Genomic DNA, 26,658 nt, shown 5'->3' on the forward strand with positions numbered 1-26,658 from the left:
AGATAAATATTAATTCTGTGTATACTACATGTAACTTAGATAACTGAGGAATTAATTTTCTTTTGATAGTAGACAAAAGAATGCTTAGCCAAAAAAAACAACAAAAAAAATTTTAAACACTCATCTTCACTGGAACTACATGTTATTTGACCAAACAGTTGAGGGCTCAGTTGTTCAAACTTACCTTTGGCATGTCCTAAGACAAGACACTGTGAAGCTGAAATTTGCTGTGCTTTCTTTCCAGCCCTAAAGCATGGTATTTTGGGAGAAGTTTGAATTTGAGGGTCTGACAAAACAGCTGTCAGACCTTACTAAGCATCTCCAAGTTGCGGTTTTCTCACTTGTTAAAGGGTAATAATAATAATACTAATAATACCTGGTTCATTAGATTGTTTTAAGGCTGAAATAGTGTTTTTAAGGTGCCTGGCACATGGCAGGTAGATGCTTTACTACTCATTAGCTCACAAGACAGCCCAGCTAGAACCACACACCATGAAACAGCCAGCATTTATCAGCTCAGGAATGCCCTAAGGTTTCTTATCTACTTGTATTCAACTCGCTCTGTTCTGTCATTTTTACTCAGTAGCTGTCTTGGGCTGAAGGAGAGGTATTTATAGGAGGCTGTGTAGCTGGTGTCTGCAACCTGCAAACGTTTGGCTGACCTTGGCATAGTCTCTAGCTCAAGTGAAAACCCAAATGGCTGACTTTCAGCCTAGTGACACACACAAAATTTAACTGTTTGCCTTCCACGGAAATTAGTCTATTTTGACAGAACTGAAGGAGAAGACAGTTCTGACACTCTTCGGGCACAAGATGCAAAATAGCCAATTGATCTTGTCCAGCCAGTTTAGGGCTTTATGTACCTGCCCTTGCCACTAAAAAACAACCCTGGGGGGCCTCTCTGGTGGTGCAGTGGTTGAGAGTCCGCCTGCCGATGCAGGGGACACGGGTTCGTGCCCCGGTCCGGGAAGATCCCACATGCCGCGGAGCGGCTGGGCCCGTGAGCCATGGCCGCTGAGCCTGCGCGTCCGGAGCCTGTGCTCCGCAACGGGAGAGGCCACAATACTGAGATGCCCGCGTACCGCAAACAAATAAACAAACAATAAAAAACAACCCTGGGTTGTATAAAATCTTTCCTTTTAGATTGATCATTCAAACTTGCGTTGTAAGTAATGACAAATCCTCCAACACATATTTCCAAGTGAAATCAGCACCTTGGTTTTTTCTTTGATGTGTGTAACGTTACTACTTAGGTTGTTTGATGCCTTCCTGGTGTAGAGAATTTCGTGCCGATTCCTTAACGGCAAATTCCACTTTTTATTGGGAGAGTCTTTCATTAGTGAACATATTTTTGTTGTATTATATATATCCCCAGTCTTCTCCCAAAGTACTCTGTGTACTCTGTCTTCTCTTGTCTTACCTTTGTGGTTACATTCCTAGAGGTCTTATCTTTTGAGGGCTAGGGTGGTATATTTTTCCTCTTCAGATCTCTTATACCTATTATAGAAAAGTGATTTGTACAGAGCATATATGCTTAGGTTGGATTCCTCCAGAAAAGACCCTAAAACAAAGATTTGAGTGCAAGTAGTTTGAAATGGGAAAGGAATGAAGCTAAGACATGGTGAGAGCAGGTGTCCAGGGTGAAGCACTGGGCTCAGTGCATGCTGGAGACTCCTAAGAGGCTGCCTAGGAGATGCCTCAGAGTGATCTCAATTGAGGGACGAGGAAGCTGGAGCATTTATCATATGGTAGCTGCATCGTTGTTTGAGGTTTACTCCAAGGGACGTTGATTCCTGGGCGCTCTGGACAGCCCTGCACGCATCCAGCACACTCCCACATCTCAGGAAGCCCTCAGGCAGAGGATCACTGTGAGAAAACAGTGAGTGCCAAGGGGCTGTGGGCAGGGCACCGGCTGCCTCTGATGTAAGGCTCAGTAAACTCTTATTGTACAGAACTGAATGGAATTTGCCAAGAGCTATAAGAAATGTCAAATGACTCTAAGATCTGAAATCATTGATTCTTACTCACCTCCTGCAGATGCATGTTTTCAACAGTATCAGCTTTGTCAGGGCTGAATGATTTGGGGGCAGTGCCATCTCTAGAAGCAGCAGGAGGGCCGTGTTTATTCTAACTCCATCACACCGTTGGGATGTCTTCCATACCCAGGCTATGTTACAGATGCAGCAATAAAAGTACTTTTTATGCTTCTTTACATTCTTTTTTCTTATATACTTTTTTAAACATCTTTATTGGAGTACAATTGCTTTACAATGTTGTGTTAGTTTCTGCTGTATAACAAAGTGGATCAGCTATGTGTGTACATATATCCCCATATTCCCTCCCTCTTGTGTCTCCCTCCCACCCACCCTATCCCACCCCTCTAGGTGGTTACAGAGCACCGAGCTGATCTCCCTGTGCTATGCGGCTGCTTCCCACTAGCTATCTATTTTACATTTGGTAGTGTATACATGTCCATGCTACTCTCTCATTTCGTTTCATCTTACCCTTCCCCTTCCCCGTGTCCTCAAGTCCATTCTCTACATCTGTGTCTTTATTCCTGTCCTGCCCCTATATTCTTCAGAACCTTTTTTCTTTTTTAGATTACATATATATGTGTTAGCATACAGTATTTGTTTTTCTATTTCTGACTTACTTCACTCTGTATGCCAGACTCTAGGTCCATCCACCTCACTACAAATAACTCAATTTCGTTTCTTTTTATGGCTGAGTAATATTCCATTGTATATATGTGCCACATCTTCTTTATCCATTTATCTGTTGATGGACACTTAGGTTGCTTCCATGTCCTGGCTATTGTAAATAGAGCTGCAATGAGCATTGTGGTACCTGACTCTCTCTGAATTACGGTTTGCTCAGGGTGTATGCCCAGTAGTTGGATTGCTGGGTCATATGGTAGTTCTACTTTTAGTTTTTTAAGGAACCTCCCTATTGTTCTCCATGGTGGCTCTATCAATTTACATTCCTACCAACAGTGCAAGAGGGCTCCCTTTTCTCCACACCCTCTCCAGCATTTATTGTTTGTAGATTTTTTGATGATGGCCATTCTGACTGGTACAGTATGGGATCTCAGTAGAGACCCTAGGGAGGAAAGACTCTATGGTCCTTTGGAAACAGTACTGGGCCAGGAGTTGGGGAGTTTAGGCTTTTATATTCTTTCTTGCATGACCTTATAGGTATGTGGCCTTGCAGAAATCACATTGAAACTTCTAGCCTCATTTGCTGACCTGTGAAATGGATAGATTGAACACTAAGGTTTCTTCCAGCTTCAAGTATGATTGTCCTATGAAATAAGGCAATGGGACTTGTATATATTATGTGGATGAAGTAGAGATTGGGAGACAAAAATACAGACTTACACCTATGTGCAAATTACACATGTTTATTTCTGTAACGTGTGTCTTTATTCTGTAGTTATTCTTATTCCAAAAATGAGAGAACAAATTGTATGGCATTCAGAATATATCCTATTCTAATAATTCTTTCCTCTGAAAGCAAATGGTTTCTTCTCCCACTTACAAATGAGAACATATTTTCCATGTAGGATCACAACAGGAAAGAGAATTTGAGAATGAGAATTCTATCTTTGTTTTCTTGTGACTGACATGATTAAGTGGTCTACAGAGATGAATGTTGGTTGCAAACTGTGTTAAAATAACCTAAGGTTGCTTCCCCAGGTAATGTAAGTTTCTCTTAATTTCCCATCTGTCTTCATAAACTCAGCAGGATTATACCAGTATAGAAGGATTCCCAATTTCTAGATGTTAAAAAAAAAAACAACCCAACCTTGCAGTTTTTGTTTTGCTAATTTAGCCTCAGTGTTGGTTTTGTACCCTAATAAATGTAAGGTTTTATCCTATTTGTTCCCAAGAGATACAGAGTGGTGTGTGAAGGGGTGGGAGCAACCAGTTCAAACCCCCTGGTAGAGCTCACGTACCCCAACCCCTGTCTCTTCGAGGACTTCACATCATACTATGAATAGGGAAATCCAGTATTGCGAGATAAAGATGAACATTATGTTGTGATGGAGATGTCGAAGAGAAGGAAGTTCCCGTTCTATGCTAGCACCGCAGCTAATCACCCCTGATTCTGACCTTCCCACTTGGTTCCTTTAAGGGAGCCTGGGCTTGGCTGGTGATCAGCTGAGGATGCAGAATGTGATTCACGCCGGTTTTGAGGTCCAGCCGCGTTTATGGACACTCCGCAGCTGCTGCCCCCGTGTATTGGGAAAGCAAAGCCACAGCCAGGCCCTTCTGTTAGTGCTTTGCCACTGTGCATGCCTGTTCATCTCCCTGGAGACCAACCCCACGCCAGACTGGGTCTTCAGAGCCCTGGAAGTACAGAATGGGTTTCTGAGATTCTCTAGCTTCTCTAGTAGGGCTGATATTTTCTTACTGGGCTAACCAGTATGCCTGAGCTCCCAACAGACCTTTGAGTCAAATTCGACTTTGAACTGTTTAACAGCTGGGGACAATGTGGGAGCCCGTGCTCACCCCAGTTCAGTCTAGTCTAGCACAAACCTTAGAGTGGGTAATGGTTATGTTTCAAGCCCATCGAAAGAAAAATGGAGTCATTAATGCTTGCAAAATCCTTCTGTATCTACAAAGAGGCTTCATAAGTTCAATGCATGTTTTTGTTTCTTTTTGGAAATTATCTTTCTCTACCCTCAAGATCTTAGTGCAGTGGTTCTAAAACTTCAAAATGTATGAGAATCAATAGAAGGGTTAGAAATGTATATTCCTGACTCCTCAGAGATTAGATTCAGATAAGATGGTTGATTACGAATCTGTATTTTAAACAATTACTCCATATAATGCTAAATGCAATTGGAAGGTGGATCTTACTTTAAGAAAAACTCTTTTAGAGACGCTCATATGATAAGTGTTTTTGAAAACTCTCTTTTCCAAGAAGAGGTCTTGTCATTGCCAGAAATTGGGTGTTTCTAAACAGAAGTAAATCATGGATAAGTAGTGCTTTGTCATCTATAGGAAAATAGCCAATAGGTATGAACGTACACCCGAAAGTCATTGTTGTTATTGGGGGCATATATGCATTTAAGCATTTTGTTTTATATTTCCACCTATTTTTTGATGTTTATTGAGTTCTCATTGACAATTCGCTTTGAACATGACAAATATAGCCACTTAAAAGATCTATCATATCATGGACTAGTCTCTGACCTTAAAAATATTCAATTAAATGATTTACTTAACATTTATTACATACATATGTATTGTAAGTTTTCTTGGTGCTGGGCCCTATGTTGGCACTGAAGTGATGCCACATTTGAACTCTCCCATGAATGTTATATGACTGTCGTACAAATTTGGGGCTTGTGTACAATACACAGGCTCAGTCAAACATAAGTTTTGTTTAAACTTACTTAGTGCCGCTTACTTAGTTTTGCTCAGTTTAGGAATCATAACCTTTCCTGTAATTGTGAGAAAGACATAGAGGAGTGCTCTGTGTATCCTTATAGAGAACCTCGGCTGTTGGTTGGAAGAGGGTAAGATGGTCATGTGGGTGGGAGCTGGAGTGTGATCACAAATTACACCAACATATTTCCTCAGGGATTGGGCAAATGTGAGAATTAAAGTCACAGTGACCAAACGATTTATAGGAGCTAGACTATTTCTCAAAAGTGAGGCTGAAAAAGGTTTAAAAACTATGATTGCCTGGAAGCCTTTTTCACTTAAGACTTTGTCAGTACAACAAAAGACTGAATGTCTGAATCCATCTTCTGGAAAGGAAGATAGTAGAACAGACTTGGCCACACACACACACGCAATAAACACATGCGATGTCCAGGCGCACACCCTTAGCCTTCTCATTAACTTTCTGGAAGTCCACTCTGAGTGTAGACATTATCCAGTGGTTCTCAAGGTAGTAGTATATCTGGGGATGTTTAGTAAATGCCTGCTGCTTTGACATACCAACCCGAGACTCCATGGCTCCAGTCTGCAGCCTGCGCTTTCTCCCAGGGTCTGAGCTCTCTGCATAGAACAGAACAACCTTTCTTCTTCTGTCCTTTTGTGTTACAAGCACACAGGGTTCTCTTGCTTTACAGCAAGGTGGGTACAGGAAGAGAGAAGGTTTAAACTTGGATCCTTTGTCAGCAGATTATCTTCTTGAAAGGTGTTGGAAGTGAACATTGATTCAGCTTCCAGCTAGGACACCCAGGTTTTCCTGCTAAACTGCTGAGTATATGACTTTCTGTGGGATAATTACATTTTCTCTGGAACTTCCACCAGCACCTGGAGTCCCTCTTTCCTCCAGGAACTCAGAGCTGCTCCAGGAACCCACCAGCGGAGAAGTGGGTCCCAGCATCACTAGGTCTACAGGGCCTTAGGGTTTGACATCCCCTGTAAGAGCATAAAGTAGACCACCAGAGTAACCCCACCATTGCCTGCCCAGGACTTAGAGCGAACATAACCCCTCCCTGTTGGAATCCCTCCAAAAAAGGACATCACCTACCTGCTCCTACCCTAGGTAGGGAGTATGGACACACAGAATATACATGTGAGCTAAATGTGATTGTTTGCCTTATCTTGATTATTTGCTAGATTACACTTTTTACAATCTATAAGTTGTTTGCTTTTCTGTGTGTGATTTTTTAAATTTGCTTTTTCTGTGCCTCACTCAGTAGACTGTAAGCTCCATGCATAACAAATGAAGGTAATAAATATTGGTTCAGTGAATAGACAGGTAAATAAGCCCTCAAGAAAAATATATCCAACCCCCTTCCTTTCCCCTCACTTGTTCCTTTTCCGAGAAATGAAGAGGAATGAGATAGAGAAGGAACTAGAAGCATTAGACCACACTGACCTGCAGGATTAGTACAAGCGCTGCTGTCTATCTTTTAATTGCACCTGGCCTGGAAGAATTAAGCAGAATTGTCTTCAAACCTTCTAATTCTTTGATTCAGTTTTGTGGTTTTTTCCCCAGTACTCTGGTTTTCTCCAGCTGTGGTTTGACAGTCTTCATACTCTAAGTAATTAGGTAAAGTGCTTTCTTTCTTGGAGCCTACATTCATTTTCAGAATATTGTTCCAGCAGCCTGAGATGGAATGATGGGGGTGAGGAGAAAGTGAGGGGAAGCATGGGGAATAGAACCCAAGCTTCTACCCCTTAAGTCAGCTTCAGGCTATGTGACATCAGGCCACCCCCACTCACCACCAATGGTGAATACATCAGTAATGGACAGTATCTTAACATATGAAATGATCAAAGAATTTCTGATGGAACCATGATCTACCTCTTGTCCTTCAGGAATTAGGGGAAGAATTCTGAGCCTGTGAGAGAGTTTGAAAATGGAAGGAGTGCTCTTCAGGGAGGGGACAGAATACATATCCAGAAGTAAGCAGTGACATAACTAGGGAAACAGGGCTTCCTATAGTCTAAGGAGAGGTCCTGAATGGAACGATGGCAGCCTCATCCTACCTGCAAACATATTTTGTTTGGGTCACACAGTATTTTAACAGGAAACTTTACATGAAATTCCAAGTTCTGATCCCTCTTGGAAAATTGGGAGATCTGGTAACACTGGGATCACATCCCATAATGCAGCAATCTCCTGGAGCTGGAAAAGAGCTTCCCCTTTAAACAGAACATAAAGTTTTTGGTTAACCAAGACCCATTACTACCTATTACCTTATATTCTCTCAATTTCACTCATTTATATTGGTCCCTGTAGGCTGCGAGATTTCAACTCTGGTCTGTGGGGTAGATTTTAGAATTTTCAAAGGGACAGTACACAATGGATATTTCATTGGCAGAATGGAAGTGAATGGCAGTCACTGCCTGACTCCACCGGAGAGAACCAAAGGCTCTGAGAAGGTGTGTTTCTTGCTTATACATCCTTAGGAGACACATGTATGGAGAACATCTCTTGAACCTGAGCATCTGTTGGTGGTTGAAGACTTCTTGGTAGTGGTGGTGGTGGGCTTTCTGCACCCTTGTGACAGTTTTCTTTGTCAGCACAAATTTTAGCTTTGCATTTTAGTCAATTTGTGCTGCTCTGTCTGTAAACACTTGCTAGTACCTCTTTTGGACATTACAGCCGTTCTTTAATCTTTACACCTCAACCTTCATTTGTTCTACATGGCTAAGTATCTCTCTACTGGAAAATTTGCTGTCTTAGTAAATGTGTGTCTGTTATTCAGATTAGTTTTGCCAAATCACTGAATATAATATCCTTAGGGTAGAATAAATTAATACACTTGTAAAGGTAATTCCATTAAGTACTTTTGCCACAGCAGTCAGAAAAAAGGATATAGAAAATTTCTAATGAATCCTTTGGAGTGGTTTTGTAAAACACTCATACAAATTCTAATTAGTCATAAACTGTAATTTGGTACCGTTCACATTTACAATGACAGATCTCTCTGGCCACTGTCATCCTCCTTAATAGTTCCCCACTTTGGCCTGGCTAAACAAAGAGAAACATCCAATTTGGGCCTGCCATTTCGTCTCTCTGTGCTTCCTTATTCACTCCCTAACAATCATTTATTGAGCAAACCCATTAAGACCTCGGGTTAGGAAAGAGGCCTGCCCTCAGAGAACTCAGAAACTAATAATCAAGTGAAGAATTAGACCTGTGGGTCTCGAGGGGCAGGCCCCAACGTGTAGCCTCAGCGTCCTTGCAACTTGTTAGAAATGCAAATTCACAACTCCCACTCCAGATGTAATGAACCAGAAAGTCGAGGAGTTGGCCCCCTAATCAATGTGTTAACAAGCCCTTCAGGTGATTCTGACATACATAAACCTTTGAGAACCCAAGTGTCTTGTGTTCCATTCCCATAAATTATAAGTTTCTTCACAAGCTTCCTCAGAAGCGAAGCAGATAAGCTAAGGCATGAGGTCCATGGTATCCAAAGAGGCAGAATTTTTTCCTCTGTGAGTTTTTCCTGTCTAGTAGAGCTGTGTGCTGTGTGGCTATTTCAGCATAGATGTGGTATAGGCAGGATCAACCTTTAAGGTAATTGTGGAGTGAGTGAATCATCTGCTCCTTGTCTGTCTCTCTGTTTAGGGTCCTTTCTCAGATTTCTTGGGCATCTTCAGCCCACCAGCACCTCCACAGCCCAATAATCTGTGCTTCTTCCCTTTACACAGTCTCCTTTCCACTGTCTATTGATCAGACATAGAATCGAAGATTCACAAAGAGGGACTTACGTTTGGTGTAAACCATGAAGATGCATAGGGTAAAATCAGCAACATATTTTGAGCAGTTTTTGACAGTGCAGTTTTCTTTCTAGCCAAAGTATTTGATTTCCACATCAAATGAATGTGAAGGAATCTGACCATTCCAGGTTTGTCCATTTTTCAGCTACTGAGATAGTCCCTCTAAGGAATTTCTGCAAATGTGGATTATTTTACTAGTGAGAAGTTTTTTTTGTTGTTTTTTTACGGTATGCGGGCCTCTCACTGTTGTGGCCTCTCCCGTTGCGGAGCAGAGGCTCCGGATGCGCAGGCTCAGCGGCCATGGCTCACGGGCCTAGCCGCTCCGCGGCACGTGGGATCTTCCCGGACCGGGACACGAACCCATGTCCCCTGCATCGGCAGGCGGACTCTCAACCACTGCGCCACCAGGGAAGCCCAAGTTTTTGTTTTTTAATTTTATTGGGGTATAGTTGATTTATACCAGTGACAAGTTTTAAAAATAGCACATCAGCTATCTTCTGCATCATAGACTCACTGATCTAATCATTTGTTCTGTTCTCAAGGTGAACACTGATTCTTGCAGGCAGGTTGTGCAGTGGCTGTTAATCTGGGTTTGAGCTCAGGAATAATGGAGACTTAGATGTGAAAAATGAGCAGTACTTCCTAGAAGTATAGGGATTAGTTTCATAATCACTTACATTTCCATCAGGTATAGAATTATTTTTAGAATTATAAAACCAAATGTTATGTACAATTGCTATGTCCTGACAATTGCTTTAAGCTGCATTCATCACCTGTGCTTGCTAACACTGCAAACAATGGTTAGTGCCGCAATCCCATATACTATGGCATTCATAGGCAAAAATACTGCTGACTTTGAGGTAGTGGGATAAGAATTGTATGCACCTCACAGAAATTAATGTGACCTGTGGTACTTCTTCAGAGCACTGCAGGGTCATCTGGGAGAAGATAAAGACATGTGTAGGTTATGACACAAGTAGCTTGGAGGCCTCCAGATTCCAATTCCAGGGCACAGGGGCTCCCTGGGCCCTGTGAGGTTCGTGTGGGTAGTGACCAGTTGTTAGGAACAGACAGGGAAGGAGTCTGTGCACTCATCCCCACCCCTTTCTCCGGAGGCCTCTACAGGGGGTACTTGCCTTGCCATCTTTCTTCCTCTCGTTCTTTATAATGGGCTTAGAGTATAAGAGAATTCATAGTCTCCCATCAGTTTTTTCCCAAATTTGGCCTTGTATCCTATGAATATGATGAAATTTACACATTACTGTTGGCCAGTTTTACTTGTAAAAATAGACATTTAAAACCTAGAATTTAAAAGAAGAATATGGGCTTCCCTGGTGGTGCAGTGGTTGAGAGTCTGCCTGCCGATGCAGGGGACACGGGTTCGTGCCCCGGTCCGGGAGGATCCCACGTGCCGCGGAGCGGCTGGGCCCGTGAGCCATGGCCGCTGGGCCTGCGCGTCCGGAGCCTGTGCTCCGCAACGGGAGAGGCCACAGCAGTGAGAGGCCCGCGTACCGCAAAAAAAAAAAAAAACCAAAACAAAAAGAAAAATGCAATTTTCTTCTTTATTTATCTTCACAATTGAGTTGGGCACCCTTCCATTTTTAATCTTAATTAAATTTAATTTTATATTCATGCTATAATCATAATTATGGTTTTATGAGACCCTGGTTAATTTCAGGGTTCAGATGTTGCTGCTGGAAGTAATAATTGAACAGACAGGACTGGAGATTTCACAAGGGGTCATCCACACCAGTCAGAAATGAGCTTCATTAAGATAGTGAGAAAGAGAAAAGAACCGTGACACCCATGAGCTGGCAGAGTGCTTTCAGTGAGGTTTTGGCATTCTCCTCCTGCATACAGACGATTTCATGGACATCAACATCAGACAAGGCCGTTCTGTGAGTATGATGGATCAAGACGAAAACAAGACCACTCTGAATTCACATCTGAATACAGACAAAACACCAACAATCCTCCCTCTCAGCTAGTAGGAGTGACTGCTGTTTCCCTATCAATTATAGGTTTAGTCTGCCCTGCCCTCAGATAAGATTCATTAAGTAATTAAAAACTTATCCCTGCTTTCTGAAAGTACCCAACAGAGATAGAAGCCCACTTCCTTCGACCCTCCTCAAAGCTCTCAAAGTCCCAATCCTAAACCTTGCTAACACCCTTTTGTTTTTTTTTACAGTTTAAAAAAAAATTTTATTGAAGTATAATTGATTTATAATGTGTTAATTTCTGCTGTACAACAAAGTGATTCAGTTATACATATATATTCTTTTTCATATTCTTATTATTATTACTATTATGCTATGGGGATTTAGAGTAGACCTGCTTAGATATAAACCATATAAGAAAATCTATAGTCAGTATTCTTTTTTTAATTAATTTTTATTGGGATAGAGTTGATTTACAATATTGTTAGTTTCTGCTGTCCAGCAAAGTGAATCAGTTATATATATACATATATCTACTCCTTTTTTGGATTGTTTTCCCATATAAGTCATTACAGAGATTATTGAATATAGTTCCCTGTGCTATGCAGTAGGTCCTAGTTGCTCATCTTTTTTATATATAGTAGTGTGTATATGTCAATCCCAATCTCCCAGTTTATCCCTCCCCCCCTCTTTTCCCCTTGGTAACCACAAGTTTGTTTTGACTCTATTTCTGTCTGTGACTCTATTTCTGTCTTGTAAATAAGTTCATTTGTACCATTTTTTAGATTTCATGTATAAGTGATATCATATGATATTTGTCTTTCTCTCTCTGACTTACTTCACTCAGTATGACAATCTCTAGGTCCACCATGTCACTGTAAACGGCATTATTTTGCTCTTTTTTGTGGCTAATATTCCATTGTATATATGTACCACATCTTCTTTATCCATTGATCCATTGATGGACATTTTAGGTTGCTTCCATGTGCTGGCTATTGAAAATAATGCTACAATGAACTTTGGGGTGCACGTATCTTTTCGAATTATGGTTTTCTCCAGATATATGCCCAGGATTGGGATTGCTGGATCATATGGTAGCTCTATTTTTAGTTTAGCCACTGTTACCCATAGTGGCTGTACCAGTTTACATTCCCACCAACAGTGTAGGAGGGTTCCCTTTTCTCCACATCCTCTACAGCATTTATTGTTTGTAGATTTTTTGATGATGGCCATTCTAACTTGTGTGAGGTGGTACCTCATTGTAGTTTTGATTTGCATTTCTCTAATAATTAGTGATGTTGAGCATCTTTTCATGTGCCTCTTGGCCATCTGTATGTCTTCTTTGGAGAAATGTCTATTTAGATCTTCTGTCCACTTTTTGATTGGGGTGTTTGTTTTTTTGATATTGAGCTGCATGAGCAGTTTGTATAATTTGGAGATTAATCCCTTGTCAGTTGCTTCGTTTGCAAATATTTTATCCCATTCTGTGGGTTGTCTTTTCATTTTGTTTATGGTTTCCTTTGCTGTGAAGAAGCTTTTAAGTTTAATTAGGTCCCATTTGTTTATTTTTTTTTTTTATTTTCATTACTCTAGGAGATAGGTCAAGAAAGATCTTGCTGCAATTTTTGTCAGAGAGTGTTCTGCGTATGTTTTCCTCTAAGAGTTTTATAGTATCCGGTCTTACATTTAGGTCTTTAACACATTGTGAGTGTATTTTTGTGTATGTTATAAGAAAATGTTCTAATTTCATTCTTTTACATGTAGCTATCCAGTCTTCCCAGCACCACTTATTGAAGAGACTGTCTTTTCTCCACTCTATATTTTTGCCTCCTTTGCCATAGATTAGGTGACCATAGGTGTGTGGGTTTATCTCTGGACTTTCCTGTTCCATTGATCTATATTTCTGTTTTTGTGCCAGTACCATACTGTTCTGATCACTAGCTCTGTAATATAGTCTGAATTCAGGGCGCCTGATTCCTCCAGCTCCATTTTTCTTTCTCAAGATTGCTTTGGCTGATCAGGGTCTTTTGTGTTTCCATACAAATTGTAAAAATTTTTGTTCTAATTCGGTGAAAAATGCTATTGGTAATTTGATAGGAATTGCACTGAGTCTGTAGATTACTTTGCATAGTATACTCATTTTGACAGTGCTGATCCTTCCAATCCAAGAACATGGTATATCTCTCCACCTGTGTCTTTCATTTCATTCATTGGTATCTTATAGTTTTCTGAACACAGGTCTTTTTCCTCCTTAGGTGAGTTTATTCCTAGGTATTTTATTCTTTTTGTTGCAGTGGTAAATGGGATTGTTTCCTTTCTTTCTTTCTTTTGTTGTTAGCGTATAGGAATGCAAGAGATTTCTGTGTATTAATTTTGTATCCTAAAATGTTAACAAATTCATTGATGAGCTCTAGTAGTTTTCTGGTAGCATCTTTAGGATTTTCTATGTATAGTACCATGTCATCTGCAAACAGTGACAGTTTTACTTCTTCTTGTCCAATTTGGATTCTTTTTACTTCTTTTTCTTCTCCGATTGCCATAGCTAGGACTTCCAAAACTCTGTTGAATAATAGTGGCGAGAGTGGACATCCTTGTCTTTTTTCCTGATCTTAGAGGAAATCCTTTCATTTTTTCACTGTTGAGAATGATGTTTGCTGTGGGCTTGTTGTATATGGCCTTTATTATGTTGAGTAGCTTCCCTCTATGCCCCCTTTCTGGAGAGTTTTTATCATAAATGTAACAGCCTCTTTCTGAGACAACCCATGATTACCCATGGTGTGCAGTCTCTCACTGCAGTGAGTAACAAACCCAACTTGTTCAACCACAGGTGTGTTCCTGGTAGTCTTTGGCCAGAGAATATTCTATAAGTTGGTTGATTATTTGCTTATGTCCATTCTGGACAATAAATCTGAATTGTACCTCCTTAACCCTGGGCATGGCTTACCAATGCAGCAGCTCTGTCCTTCTCTGACTTCAATTCTTTTCAGAGATTCATTCTTAATGTGTTCATATGCTGAAAAGATTTTAGTCCTTTGAACAGAAAGAGTCACCTTAGAATCTAAAGTGAAAATGTGTATTAGGGTTCTCTAGAGAAACAGAACCAGTTGGATGGATGGATGGGGTACATATTATTATATTAAACATCTAATATTTACTGCATGTTAGGAACTGTGTTAAGTGCTTTACATAAATTAGCTTCTTTTAATCCTGAGACAAGCCTGTGAGGTGGACGCTGTTATCACCCCATTTTATAGATGAGCAAACTGAAACACAGGTGAATTAACTTGCCCAAGATTACACTTTTAAGGTTCAAATTTAAGTTGTCTAACTCCCCACTCTTTGCTTTAACTTTTACATTTTACTGCCTTTGAGATACCTCCTCTATTTCCCAGAATCTAGACAGTAGTAATTCAGAATGCTATTACCTGGAGTAACATATATAACTCTAGGAAGGCAAAATAATAGTTATTAAAATGTTGGCATATTTTATTTTATAGTAAGTGTAATTACCAGCCTCATTCTTCTCAGTTACAATAGTTAATGAGTCCAGTGATCAAATTCTTGAGAGTCAGATACTATCATCATATATAACTACAGGTTTCGGAATGTATGAGCAAATATTGTTAAAAGTGTATTCCTCTGTGTTATCGAGGGTCATTGTAAAGAATCGATATAAATATATAGGAAACTGTCTTCTTTGAATAAGATAGACAGAAGGAATGAGAAATATGTGTAACAGGAGTACTGAGCACAGGTATATTATGATGGTGTCAATTGTAATGAGTGTTTCCCAGTGTTTCCTTGTTGGTAGCAGCTTTTTGGGTATTTATATTGAGAGGTACTACTTGATTTGTTGTAGGGTGTTTCACCTCTTCTTTTTTCCAACCATTATTTTCAGTCTCCTATGTTTTCTGTCCATCTTAGTCATGAGGGATTTTATTACTCTCATAGTTTACTTGATGACTCCTTTAATGCTAACTTACCATTCCTTCTACCACTTGTCAGAATTTTTATAATAGTTTAGCCATTTTTTAGCCATTTTTACAACTCTTCAAACCTTTAAGTCTTCTATTAATGTTAGGTAATAAATCAAGAGCTTATTTGAATATCCAGAAATGCATAAAATATTTTGAGTAAGCACTCAGAAAAAGGTATAATCCTTACAAATACTTTTAATAAGCACTATATTCAAAATAAAGCATATGTTTAACATCATTGATACACTGTAGAAATTCTAAGGTTAATATTAAAATAGTAAATATGCAGAAACATAAAATTTATAAACAGATATTACCTTCCTGTCCCTTAATGTCAACTTTATTAATTAAAAGTCATGGTTTAGACATGATTATAGTATGCTTTTCTGTCTGTTATCTGGAGCAATCATGGGAAAACCTATGACCTCCTGAGCCTTGTGGAAATATTTCTCAGCATTTTGTATGTAGAACGTTCATCAGTTCCTACCTAGTATCGTTAGGGTTGCAATTCATTTTCACAATCCTTCCATTCCTCCTTATTGCCAAACAGATTCTAAGTCTAATGCTCTGTACCTAAGAAGGGAAGCATATTGTGAAAAAGTGAAGGAAAAAGTTTAGTCATAAGCACCTCAGATGCAAATGTACTATTCTTTTTATAGTATTCACAGAAGGTTAAATACGGACAGAAAAAAAGTATGTGATAATTTAATTAAATAATTCATTTCTTCAGTATTGTATCTCTTATTCTAAACATCTATGACTCTATATATTCATAGAGAAAATTACAAATGTAGGTCGGTTTGGAGAGATGTGTTTGTCTACAGTTTTGACCCGTGAAGAGAATGTATAGCTGAGTCACTCTTGACTATTCTGTGAGGCATCCAGAAAAATCTGTGAAGAGATGGATGAGGTGACAAAACAGATCCTGGTAAAGAAGGGTTTAGGGATTGCTATCACTGAAGCACTAAAGATTAGGTCAGAAATATTTTTGTTCAGGTTCATTCAAGAATCTATCATTTTATTCTGCAGGGGTGCTGGGGGAAATTACAATGTGACCTGCTGCAGAGGAATCTTTTACCCTTGATGGCCTCTGAATAGCTCCTTGTTCTTCAAGGAGCTTAAGCACATCATTGAACTGCCAACATATCCAGACCCAGCTAGCACAGCAGTACTTTGCCATGTCACATTAATATTTTTAGAGGTCTATTATGTGTGTATATGTGCATATGTATGCGTGTATATGTACACCTACACACACATATACTTACTATGTAATAAAATCAAAAGACCAGTAATAACGACTTTCGAACACGGATCTGTAGCTTAAATTTTTCATATAGAGGATCATTGTAAGTTGTTTGTTTATTTTTGGCTGCGTTGGGTCTTCATTGCTGTGCACGGGCTTTCTCTAGTTGCGTCGAGCAGGGGCTACTCTTTGTTGTGGTGCACGGGCTTCTCATTGCGGTGGCTTCTCGTTGTGGAGCATGGGCTCTAGGTGCGAGGGCCTCAGTAGTTGTGGCATATGGGCTTAGTTGCTCCGCAGCATGTGAGATCTTCCCAGACCAGGGCTCGAACCTGTGTCCCCTGCATTGGCAGGAGGATTCTTAACCACTGCACCACCAGGGAAGTCCTGGTGTTTAAACTGTTTAAACATTTATCATTTTAAGTTAAAGTCAAGAATATTTACTTCTGAAATATTTTACATTTTTAATTCTATCAACATAATTTATTAAAATTAGTTTGGAAGTCCAAGCCTATGCTATATGAACCAAACAAAAATAAGCATTGGAAAGCATCTACAAATTATATTACTTTATGGCTTGAAAATTGAAACAAACCAGGCAAACTCTACTCAAATTATGAGTTTTAGTAAAATTGTTTGAAATAAAAAGTAGTATCCAGAAATAGCCATTTAATAACAAAGAGGTCCCATTTCAGAGCAAGAAACTTGTAAAAGACTTAGGAATAAACCTGAGAGATGTTTATGACAAAGTAAGAAAGCTAGAAAGTTTGACTGGAAATTTTACTTGGTAAAGACTTACTTACAAACCGGAGCTATAATAGGAGGATGATTGGTTAGGAATATAAGTTAATTTGTAGCACTAGTTCAATTCTGGCCAAAATCTGAAAAGAATTTTCTTCTTCCTTGACAGAGGCTATTCTAAAATTCATTTGTAAAAATAAGCAATCAGGAAGACCAATTGATATTTTGAAAAGAAGCAGAAATGGGGGAGGTACCTGGCTGCATGTCACTATAAAGCATCAGTAAATAAAGTACAAAGCTAAAGTAGGGTTTCTCAATCGTACTGACACTTGGGCCAGGTAATTCTTTGTTATGGGGACTGTCTTGAAATTTTAAGATGGTTAGCAGCACCCCTGGCCTCTACTCATTAGATGAGTAGTACTTCCTCCTTCAGTTATGATAACCAAAAACATCTCTGGATACTGACCGATATCCCCTGGGGGGCAAAATCATTCCTGGTTGAGAACCACTGAGCTAAAGAACAAAAAATACTATCAGAAATTAATGAAACAGATTTAAAAGTTCAAAAATTGTCCAATTATAGATAAATTTATTTATGATAAAGTAGGCATCACTAGGCAATGAATAAGAAAAATGTTTATGATTGGAATTGTGAGTAACAATTTTAAAATAGATTTGCACAATCAGATTTCATACTACACATTAAAATTAACATTGTGAATAGAATTAACTATGTATCTGATCTCTGGGGCAGTGGTTGTTGAAGGAAACCATCTAAAAAGTCTATCATATATAAAAACAAACATCAGTGTTTTGACACAAGTGGCATAATTTAGAAAAAACAAAATTACAGACAAGGAAAAACATTTAAACACATTATAACAGATTTAAGATTAGTATGTATACCAGGGATCAGCAAAGGGCTAGATAATAAATATTTCTGACTTCGTGGGCAGGGCCAGCTTCATGGGCATATGACCTTCACTTGACTTAATGCTCTGTCATTGCCATTTTGAAATTCTTAATAATCTTTTAACAATGGGCTCCACACATTTTCATTTTTTTACCCTTCAAATTATGTAGCCAGTTCTATTTGCAGGCCACATGTTCTCTGTTGAAACTACTCAACTCTGCAGTTGTAGCATAAAAGCAGTCATAGACAATACATGAATGAATGTGGTCATACTTGAATAAAACTTTATTTATAAAAACAGGCAGTGGGCCAGATTTGGCCCCTGAGCCATAGTTTGCCCTTGTCTATACTATACATAAAGTATATAGAAACTGATAAAAAGAAGCATAAATGAATGTCCTACTTCAGTAATTTTCAAAGAAATGATTATTAACAAAAGACAACTGCTGAATTAATACAAACTTAAAATAATGATGAATTTCCATACTGATGAAATCATGGTAAACCTGGTAGCCTCAAAAAGCACTCACAGGGGCATAACTCAGAAAACTTTTTGAAGAATATGTTTGAAGAATTATAAAAAGGCACCTAGCCTTTGCCTCAGTACCTTCACTCCTAGGAATTTATCCCAAGAAATAAGTCAAAATTAGAAAATACTGCATGCATGAAGATGTTTACTAGAGATTTATTGTAAAAAGGTGAAAAACTGAAAACAATATAGATGTGCTACAGTGGAAGCATGCTTAGGTCAAGTATGATGTATTGATTTTTTGAAATAATATATGCACTATCAATAAATATGAGACAGCTACTTGGAAAATGTTTTCAGTATTCTGCTAAGTGAAAAGAGCAGACAAAGTCAGTCAATGCTATGTTTGCAGAAATGTAAAAATTATGCATGGATAATGATAAATTCTGGAAGGAACCAACGAGAGAGCAACTCGAACACAGTCTTTGAGTTCCAGCTCAGGCTAGTGCTGAGCTGGAGTCCTGGGCCTGTGGTGTTCAGCAGGGCCCCATTTGGCATGACTGTGGACAAGTTACTTAACTTCTCTAAGACAATTTCCTTTTCTTCAAAATAGATGTAATAACATTATACTATCTCATGAGGATGTTGCGAGACTTAAGTGAAAAGATACATATGGTATATAGCACGGTGCTTTGCACATGGGAAGCTTTCAAATGCTAGCTATTATTACTATTAGCAAAGCATGGGAAATTAAAACAGTTTATTTCATTTTTAGTTCAGTTGTTATGATGTTATTTGTGCAGTTAAAGGAACTTCTAACAGCTGTCTTTTAAAATGTAATGATTAAGCCTACAGCAATCTCAGCAGGTAGCAAACTCAAACTTTTAAAGCAGGGACAATAAAAAGACTATGTTAAAGATTTCACCAATAGAAAAGAGAAAAGAATTGCTGAAATTGCTTAGCAACTTATGTAAGACAAGTCACAAAGACAATTGGAATGAGCACAGGGAAGGATAACGAGTGGCGATAATTAAAGCTGCCACCATATACACACACATGCAAACTCACACACATCTCTGTGTCCTTTAGGGAAGCTGATTAAGTCAACAGAGGAGCAGAGAAAGGGGTAATTATTAAACCAGTCATGTGGTGAACACTCCTCCACCCAGCTTCTCCCTCATGGTGAGAGAGCAAGGGAAGTCACATCATCACATTACTGCCGGGAAGCTTTGCTGTTCACACCTGGTCCGTGACCCTGTCCTCACCTCTCACTGTAGATGAACGGGGCTTCAAGACACCATGTATGTAGCTGGATGGTCTGGGGGTGGGGGTGGTTCCCAGTTGGGTTACTCTCAGCAACTCTGCCCCAGGTCTCGGGGTTGGCATGACACTGAATTTACTCTAGCCACTTGGTGCCAAGAAGCTCCGTGAGAAAAGAAGCATTTAACACAGTAAATCTGGACTTCTTATTCTTCAACCTCGTGATGATTATCGTTGCCCCAAAGGGCCAGGTTATGACTTATAGGACTTCCCCACCTTTCTTCTCTCTGTCATGCCTGGGAATATCTGTTAGACTGAACCAGGCAGTGTTCTGTTTCCTCACCATGCCAGAATTTGCAAACATCCTCAGCGTGTATACACATATATAATGTAATCTAACCTGTTTAAGGAGTATAAAACAATACATAACCTAGAAAAGGTCGGTAGCTGGTTAATGAAAGTAAGATGCCCTATTCCCCCTAACTCCAAGTTCTCAGCGTTTTAACTGTGCTTCACCTCACCACATTTACAGATGAAGGGAGCACTCCGGTCTAGAGCTTTGCCATGCCCCTACCCACAGGGACGACATTCATCCTCTTGCTGTGGCACTGTCATGAGCCCTAGCTGGGCACTCCAGTTTGCACTCTCCCATGCTCCATAACCTCTATGTTTCCTCAGCTGGGTCCTGAGCTCCCTCGTTTACTCTGAAACCCATCAGTCACATGTAGAACTCCCCCAGCCTTGGCACAGGGGCAGGGAATCCCTCTGTTTTCACTCCCGGTGCTACTACCTCACGTACTCACTCTTTTTTCCTCCTTCATTTCCCCAAAGTGTTTTGGCAGAAATAATGCAAATCCAGGCCCAATCTGAGCACTCCCCTGACACCAGTACACCTTATCTTCTAGATCTGAGTTTCTTAACCTTGGCACTCATGACATTTTTGACTGGCTGGTTCTTTGTTGTGGGGTCTGTGCTGTGAATTGTGAGATGTTCAGCAGCATCCCTGGTCTCTACCTACCAAGTGCCAGCCGCAGCTCCCCTCCAGCTGTGGCAACCAGAAATGCTTGTAGAGTTTGCCAAATGTCCGCTGGGGCGTGTGTGTGTGTGTGAAATAGCTCCTAGTTAAAAGCCACTCTTCTAGATGGTACTTCTGCATGACCTCCTGATCACTCTTATGTACAAATTCCACTTAAATGACCACAGTGATTTAAATATCATTATTCATCACCTATAATTTAAAAGGGAAGTATTAAACCCATTTTTCAGGTGAGGAAATTGAGGTTCTATTTGCCAAATATTAACACAGCTAATAAGTGGTACTATCTGGATTTGAATAATTCTAACTACAACCCTCATGTTCTTTCTACTACTTAACAGTGCAAACCAGAGTATTATTTAACTATATATGTATATCTTAGTTTGGGCCACCTTGACAACCCACAGAATGGGTGGCTTAAAGAACAAAAATTTATTTTTCTTAGTTCTAGACGTTGGGAAGTCAAGGCACTGGCAGATTTGGTGTCTGGTGGGGGCCTACTTCCCGGTTCATAGATAGCTTGTATTCTGCCTTTGTTCTCACATGGCAGAAGGAGCAAGAAAGCTCTGTGGGGTCTCTTTTATAAGGGCACTAATCCTATTCATGAGGGCTCCACCCTCATGACCTAATCACCTCCCAAACACCCCACCTCCAAGTACTATCATAGCGGGGTTTAGGATTTCAACATATGAAGTTGGGAGGGACACAAACCTTCAGTTCATAACAATATACATATAACACATGGAGCAGTAAAGCAACAAAGAAAAACATCAAAGATCTACATCAGTTCAGCTGTTATTACATTATTAAAATGCCAAATATCTTTTAGAGTAAATAATTTTCTTATAATTCTGCCTTCTAGTTAAATGGAAAGTAATTTATCTTTGAGGGTAATTAGATTCACAGAAGTTTTCTTTTCCCAACATATTGGGTCTCTCAGTTGAAGCTTTACATTACAGATTTCAAACTGATTGGTTCACGTAACTGAAAAATCCAGATATTATACTGACCTCAGGTAAGGCTTGATCCAGGTTTCAAACACTTTCACCGAAGACATTTTCCCCTCCATCTTTCAGCTGCTTTTCTTAATGCCAACTCCATTCTCAGCTTCTACACAGGAAATCAAGGCTCTCCCTTTATGGTAGTAGTTCAGGCTTCACAGCTTCATTTTATACCATCCAAAAAGAAGAGAGATTCTTTTGTGGTAGCCCAAGAGAAAAGAGAAAAAGGAATGGATTCTCTAAGCCCCAGAAAATATTTGGCTCTCACTGAGTCATATGCCCACCCCTGAACCAGTCGGTGCAGCCAGAAGGTTGGATGTGTAATTTGCTTTAGCTCCTCAAGGCTCAACTCTGGACTAGTTGTGGGGTCCATTCCCTTTAAATGAATAGAGCCAAAATTGAGAACCAGTGGTTCCTCAAGGGAAGTTAGGAATTTGTTTCCAGAAGATGGGGAAATGGTTGCTAGGGAGGACCAAGTGATACGCTTCTACACCAATTCTGTTACAACATGCCTGCTACAGTTAGTAGTTTTCATTATTTCACAACCCCCATCCCACCCAGTTCTATCACAGAGCTTTTGCCACAGACATGTTTCCTTTACCTGGCATTGCTGGAAACTCCTTGACAAGTGCCCAGGTGCCGTAAGTAGACAGTCTGGTGAACTGACACCCACAGAGCAGGTCTTAGCCTAGGACAGGGCCAGATCAGGGCTCTTGCTACTTGGCGAGGCCTCCCAGCCAGTCCCTATCATTCAATCACAACCTCTCTCTATCATGGGGACTCATTCCTCAAGCAAAGGAAAGGGACTTACTGTTTCTGAGCGCCAACTGTGTACTAAGCAAGTGCCACATGCTGTATCATGTCTTCCTACAGCCACCCTCTGCGGTAGGTATTAGTATCCCACTTTAAAGATGAGGAAACGGAAGCTCGGGGAGGTGAAGCAGCTTGTCCAAAGTCACACCCCCTATAAGAGGCAGAAAGTGGATTCACTGATACGTCTTTCATCCCAAAGCCTGTGCTTTTCATGAACCCTCAAGAAAATCAATGAATATGTATTTATTTAAAATCTACTGTTTATCAAGAAATATGCTCAACATTATTTACGTATGAGTAAATATAAAGCATTTCCCCTTTTCCCCAGGAATGAATGAATGGGAGCAGAAAAGAGAGAAAATAGGAAAGATCAAACCCTCGTGTAATGAGAAGATCCTTAGCCATCCCAGTGGTACACACAGTGCCTAGAAAACCAGCAACCAATGTGTAATAACAAGAGCATCTGAAGCAATGGTGAAGCAATTTCTCCAGCAGAAGTGCAGGGTGAGACTTCTTTAGGCAGTGACACGAGTCCCCAGAGAAATTAGCAGTGGCTGGGGCAGCCCTGCAGCAATGTGGGAATCAAAGCAGCATTTGAGAAAGAGGGCAAGTGGGCAGTATGGACGCCAGTCCCATCATAAAGTCTTTCAGCTCTGCCCCCAGATTGGTGCGCCCTAAGGGAATTCCTGCTAGAGAAAGGTGGTACAGCAATACGCAGGAAACATGGGTTTCGCTAAAATTCAAACTCTGCAGTCTGGAATAGAACAAACAGGAAGAGCAGTTGCTCATTCCTGGCTTAGCTTGAAAAGCTAACGTAGCTATAACATTTGTGTGTACTCTCCACCTGATAGGGTACTATGTGGATTTCTTTCAGCTCTGGCAAGAATATCGCTTTTAGCCACATCAAAATGCAACAAACTTTCTACCCAACTCAGTCTCTGTGTACCTTATACCTGTCATCCTAAACCCATGTAAAACTTGGACAGGTTGTGAGTTAAACTCATTCCTTCGCCCATGATTTGTAATACACAGCAGGATGACACAAAAACAGTCATTTTTCTCCATTATGTGTCTTAAGATTACGGGCAATTGTATATGACTTGGCTTGTTCTGCAGATAGCCTAGAGCAGGGGCCCTCAGATTGGGTTCTGTGGAGAACTAGGCCTCTGACAGAGGGTCTCAAAGATGGCAAGGGGTGGGACCAGGGGGAAGCCTGTGTGCTTCCTCCCTCCACCCCTTCCCCCTGGCACCTCCACTGCACCTGCTTCTAATATTGGAGCTCTACGTGAGATTGTGTCTGCGAATATTTCACAACTGACAGAGGTTTACAAGCCACAGTCCTAGAAGGAAACACCATATTTCTGCCTCTGAAATGTCTGAGTTATTCTCAGAATGACAGTTCCTAAAACAATATGGAAGTCAACAGCTCTGGAGGATGCCAGCTATTGGGGGCAAGTGTCTCCTGAATTTGCATGGGAACAAGTGGTTGGTATATAATAGTGCTGGGCATGACATCCAGAAAATAGAATTTCCAGAATTTTGTGAAGACCATCCATCATAGTCTGAGACACCTCCTTCCCCAATTATTAAATCCTTTTACTAATTCACCTTCGCCCAACAAGAACCTATAGTAAGTTCTAAGTAAAGCATCAGGGCCTTAAGCCCTTGAATTGTCCATCCCAACTGGTGGGGCAGTGAAAGGAGGCTACAGCCTATTTTCCACCTGACCTGCCACCTAGGAGTATTGGGAAATGCATTTAAGACACAGAGTGGGAAAATTCTGCAGTATTTTCTCAGCTCCTCTGAGAAATTACATGACGATTCTAAATTTTACTGGGTGTAAAATGAAACACCCAGTTCTGTCCACTTAAAGAAAATTATATATGAATATATGTGAAACATATACATATAATATCTAAATGTATATAACCAAACCAGTACTTCATCATTGCAGAAAAACAGGTAGTCAGTTTTTAGTTTGTATTTTTAAAATTTTTCAACAACTTACATGAGATGAAACCCCTCCCCGAATTCCTCTCCTGTTCCTCTTAATGTGTTGGAACCTGCAGCTTGGTATCTGGGTGTAAATCTCCCTCTGTCTTATGAGGATGAAATAACAAAGCCTCTCACCTCCTTAGAAGAGCTATTTTGAGGAATAATAAAAAGTTGCCATTGTGCTTTTAGCCTCTGACAATTGACAAATGTAAGAAGCTGGATAAAGGAGAAAGACTCTGCAAAAAGAATTTTCTCTACAAATCAGGTGGTAAATGTCTTTGCTATTGTTAATGGTTACACACTAACAAGGGTTAAAAGTGTTCTGCTAGGAAAATAGTGAGGATTCCAGCGCCATATCCAGGAAGATACAATCCACTATTGAATTTTGAGCATTTATTTTCGTTCATGGAGGGAAACATAATTAAAAGCTTCCATTTTGATGACTGAATTTTTTTTCCTTTCTCACTGAACCCAGAGTTACTGATGTTCAGGCTTCCGTCACTGAGTCTTTGAGGGAGTGTTTTACTTCTTCTTTACAAAGAGGGCATTCTGGTGGCAGTTTTACTTGGGAGAGAAAATACACTGTGGGCTCTTTCCAAGGGGCTGTAGACAGCCTAGGGCAGGCGTTTACAGACACCGTGGAGATGATCTGTGGGTGTAAAAGACTGTGTTAGCACATTGGGCCTGAATTTGTGCCTGTTGAAGAATCTGTCTTTTGGAGTCATTTGAGGAATGAATTTTACCAGCAATTCCTTCTTAAGTGAAAAGAATCATTGTCAATTCCTTTCAAGCACATGACATCTTTCATGTTTCTTTTGGGCCATTTGTGGAGTGAAATATTATCACTGCTCACATTGCTGCTTCCCAAAAATAGAGGGCCCTGCAGACAGATTTAACAAGGACCACGCCTCACCTGGCTGTGCAGCGCTGGTTGGCTCGTTCTGGCCACACACAGCCCACCCAAAGAAAGAGCCAGACCACAACCACAGAAGGATTCACCCACAAACTCCCAGATTTCCAGAACTTCTCATCCCAGTTGCAAAATTTGCCTGTGCAGCTGAACCTAAAGAGATGCAGACAGCTAGAAGTGAGCAGTAATAGAAAGGCTCACAGCATCAGTGGGAGTGAGATGCTTCTGGCACGACCTGTCACACCCTATGCTTGTTTACATGCTACATTCACCTTTGGACGCTTCATACAGCCCCACTTAACATGGTCCCCTCATTGTCCCCTGTACCTGTCTAGCCAAACCACATAATTTATAAGTGCCAAATAGTATAGATGATGATTATTAAGATGCTTTTATAAAAATGATAGACCCACTCCTGTTACACCAAACCAGATGCAAATCTTGGGGCTTGGAGGGTGTTTAGGATCAACGCATTTTTTGTAGCTGGGAAAGCTGAGGCCCAGAGGGAGAAAGTCACTTGTCCAGGGTCACACAGTAAGTTTAGTGAGAGAAGTGAGACCCAAACCCCATGGCGCCTACTCTCAGTTTAGTGTTCTTCCTCCAGGACCAAAGAGACCACAGCTGCTTTTCATCTCTTACAATCTCATTTCCCAAGTCTACTCTCTGACCTGATGGGTCAAATGTTTGTACTACTGGGCAGGTGTCATGGTAGCTTTTTCTGAAAGTGAATTTCTTGGGAAAATTGTTGCTCATGTGGTAGAGCAATGTATTGGGATGCTTACCCTACACACACATATAGCCCTCCTCACCCCATTGCATTGTTCCAACACCAAGCAAGCAGCCAGGGGCTCCGTGTTCTTTGTTAATCGCAGAGGTATATGCCAGGGGAAAAAGAGCTGAAGCTACTTAAACTTACTGACTTCTCTTATCTTTTATCAAAGCTTATACTCCTTAAAGCAATTATGCTAGGAGACCTGGAGGGACTGGGAAGAAGGTGGGTCTTTGAGGGCCAGCAGACAGAGGGAGGAAGAGGATATTCCCCAAGACTAGAAAAGAGGAACAAAATGGATGGGTCTTTCAGCTAATAGGACATATATCCTGCTGGGTGGCAGAACTTCAGTGAGTTGGCAAGACCTCACAGGTGATGACCGCTTGGGACACCAAAG

General features: G+C 40.4%; 1 protein-coding gene across 1 annotated transcript in view; it reads left to right on the forward strand.

The window, feature by feature from the left end:
* Positions 1–26,658, forward strand: part of PLPPR1 (phospholipid phosphatase related 1) — a 116,167-nt gene that overhangs the window by 14,712 nt on the left and 74,797 nt on the right. The gene's annotated exons all lie outside the window — the stretch shown is intronic.

This window comes from Delphinapterus leucas, chromosome 6 (genome assembly GCF_059928025.1).
Source record: "Delphinapterus leucas isolate spDelLeu-1000000601 "Yukka" chromosome 6, BTC_Dleu_Yukka2, whole genome shotgun sequence".
In the NCBI taxonomy this organism is placed as follows: Eukaryota; Metazoa; Chordata; class Mammalia; order Artiodactyla; family Monodontidae; genus Delphinapterus; species Delphinapterus leucas.